General features: G+C 45.2%; 1 protein-coding gene across 2 annotated transcripts in view; it reads left to right on the top strand.

The window, feature by feature from the left end:
• pcyox1l (prenylcysteine oxidase 1 like) overlaps positions 1–3,364 on the top strand; it is a 13,738-nt gene that overhangs the window by 4,564 nt on the left and 5,810 nt on the right. The window lies entirely within an intron of this gene.

Here is a 3,364-nt window from a genome sequence, read left to right as displayed (position 1 = left end):
GTAGCCTGGTTAAAAACCAGACCCTTGTTCTTCGCTTTGCTTCGTACGAGGGTCTGGACTCTCAACGAGAAGCGATTGCTTCCTGGAGGCGTGGCCTCTGTTGAAGTTTACAATGATTGGATCAGTTAACTGCGACGTAAGTGTGCCAGCTCCACTGTGAAGGAGGCTAAGCTAGGAAGCTAACCGGAAATTGTGTGCGTGCACTGTAAACAACCCTACTGAGAGGAGAGAAGAACCGAGCCGGATGAGACGGCTGTAAATGAGAGCTGCAGGTTAGGGCTGCGCAGTATATGTGGTAGACGGTAGAAATTTATACTCTACCGTCCTATCGTCATTACGTCATCTCACCTGTGTCAACAGGGCTGCGAGTGCAGAGACAACTGAGCAGGAGTTTGAAATATAATGAAGAAATTCTAGCATTTTAAAACACRTATAGAGAGGATAAAGCCACAAAATTTCCACAAAAGTACAGAAAATCGATGTTGTCGTTCAAAACCCCTCCTCCTGTTCTGATTGGCCCGACTGAAATTCTCCCGGAGAAATCCCAGACGGAGCAGTGAAGGGAAACTAGATTTGAGTGGAACTGCGTAGGAAGGCACGGGCCAGGCTAACAAAAACAAATCTAAACCAGGTAWTTTTTACAGATATCCAGCTCAAACTTGGTGGTAGTAGCTGAGGCTTGTGCTCGACATATTCAATATTTAGGATATCGTGAGTGAATAACATAATTTACAATGTTTGACCATAATAGCTCTGTCCCTGTTCGGTGTAAGAAAGATTTTAGTTTGAATCTCTAGCATGATGGACGGCTGCAGATACGCATTTCTTCAAGAAACACTAGGCCTTTAAATATGTTAAGTAATGGAGGAGAGTTCATTTCAGCCATGTACTGTTTACTGCTGTTTTGTTGTAGTCCGGATGCCTACATGACATCCAACTGTATCCTCTGAACTCAGACGGTCCTGATGTGATGTGTGCATCTCGTTGCAAATCACTGCAGACATGAACCCCATGAGGCTGGGGACATGTGGCACCACACAAGCATTTTTTTTTATCACTTTAGTGCTGCAGTAGATCTTGATGTTTTCGTGCTGCAGGTGAGGCGCTCCAGTACCAGCTGAACTTCACCACAGCAGCAGGAACAGGATCAGAGCTGTACGACATCGTAGTGTTGGCAACCCCGCTCCAGGACAGCCTCGGTTCTGGGCTGGAGTTCCACGATTTCACGCCCCCCTTCGACCACCTGCCCGGCAGCTACCACAGCACCGTGGCCACCATCGTTCATGGCTACCTCAACACCTCTTTCTTTGGGTTTGCGGACCCCCGCCTGTTCCCCTTCGCCAGCGTCCTTACAACCGACACGCCCGCCCTGTTCTTCAACAGCGTGGCCAGCGCCTGTCCCGTCAACATCTCGGCCGGGTTCCGGCGCAGGCAGCCGCAGGAGGCCGGAGTCTACAAGGTGTTCTCAGCTCAGCCGCTGGACAAGTCCGAGCTCAAAACTCTCTTCAGGTCGGTCAAGTAGTGATTTCCACAACGAGCTGTATTTTAGTTCTTCAGAAAATAGTTTTCATATAAAAATATATACAACCCCAATTCCAACCAAGCTGAGACGTTGTGTAAAACAAAAGAACACAATGATTTGCAAATACTTTTTGAACTATACTCAACTGAATACAGTGCAAAGAAACTTTCAGGGATGCTTCCTTTATACCCAATGATGACGCACCTGTTCCCAATTAACCTGTTCACCTGTAAAATTCTCCAAACAGGTGTTTTTTTTGGAGCGTTCCTCAACTCGCCCAGTCTGTTGTTGACCCTATCCAAGTTTTTTTTTAGAATGTGTTGCAGGCATTAAATCTCAAAATGAGTGAAGATTTACAAAGAACCAATAAGTTTATCCATTTGAACATTATAGGGGCAATATTATGTGTTTCTCAGGCATATATTTAAATTCTCTATCATAATAAAGCATATATGTCACCTTAAGTTGTTATTAAAATGCTGTTTATTGTTTAAATAGTAAATAAACTTGACTTCTCATATCTGTTTCTAAACACCTTGAAATTGGCCTCTGTCTCTTTAAGAACCTGCTTCCATTTCTGTCCTGCCCATTTCAGCTTGGGGCCGGGTGTGTGTGTCAGTAGCTACGTTTACATGGACATAAGTAATCGGATTAAATGACCGTTCGGAATAAAAATGTGTCATGTAAACAGCTCTTTCGGATTATTCTGATCCGATTGAGCTAGATCCGAATGAATTTTTAATCCGAATGAGAAGGGTGGGTTATGTCGATTGATAATCGGAATGATGTTCGGAATGACGTTCATGTAAACACTTAATCGGATCATCTTATTCTGATTGTGGAAAACTGACCTGAGTCTTCTGACTTTCATCCCGAGGAGGTGGGGCAGCAGCTCAGCTGCGCTGCACCGCGCAGAAATTTTCCTCCACGCTCTCTTAACAGATAAAAAAGGAGGCAAACAGCAGACGTTGCTTCGCCAAACAAAAAATGTATTGCTTCATCTTTAGCTAAACCGAGGAGTAATGACGTCTCAACCGTTATTAAAAGCTGACACGGGTCCGTCCTGAGCGTACAGAGGAGCTTTGTTTACATTTGTAACACGGAAGTAGAGCTGAACGTTTACAACACTGCGCATGTCCGGACTTTTCTTCGTGCATGTAAACACATCATGATCGGATTGTGTCCATGTAAACAGTACATTCGGATTATTTAATCTGAATACATTCAATCCGATCAAAAGATTTTGTGCATGTAAACATATCTAGTGAGGTATATTGTATATACCTCATTGGTGTGTGTGCTCTTTGATGAGGAAGCTCAGCTTGGCAAGTAGGGGTCTCTGCGGACGAGTGGGCGTGTCACAACGAAAGGCGATTCTAAAGCGACACACCTGATTTGACGGACTTTGTTAAAGGGACACACCTGACTGGACAAGCAAAAAAGGGGCRATACTGTACGGCACCACCTCATTGGACAAGAACAAAAGGGGCGTTACTGTACGGCACCACTTTTTTCTGGAGAACACTACTTGGGTCACATTTCTCCTGGTTAACCTTAGTGTTGGGGTCAGGGTCMGGCTGTAAAGAGATCAACCAGGGTCTAAGGATACCGTCATGTAGGCCTCGTAGCCCACAGTGTTTATGCTTTTGACACGCCCACTCTTGTGACACACCCACTTTGATTCTGCAGATAACCCCTTCTCCAGCTTGGAGACACAGCCCAGAGGCGGAGCTAGTCCCAAAAGGCGTTTCTAGACCTAACTGGTGGTTTTTGCTCCCCTGCCTGGCTGTCTCAGGACACTACAGGATTTCTCAAACATGCATAAATGAGTCAAAGCAAGGC

The sequence above is a fragment of the Austrofundulus limnaeus genome, unplaced genomic scaffold (genome assembly GCF_001266775.1).
Source record: "Austrofundulus limnaeus strain Quisiro unplaced genomic scaffold, Austrofundulus_limnaeus-1.0 Scaffold174, whole genome shotgun sequence".
Classification (NCBI taxonomy): Eukaryota; Metazoa; Chordata; class Actinopteri; order Cyprinodontiformes; family Rivulidae; genus Austrofundulus; species Austrofundulus limnaeus.
Note: the sequence above shows the minus strand (reverse complement) of the source record. Positions and strands in the feature narration are given on the sequence as shown.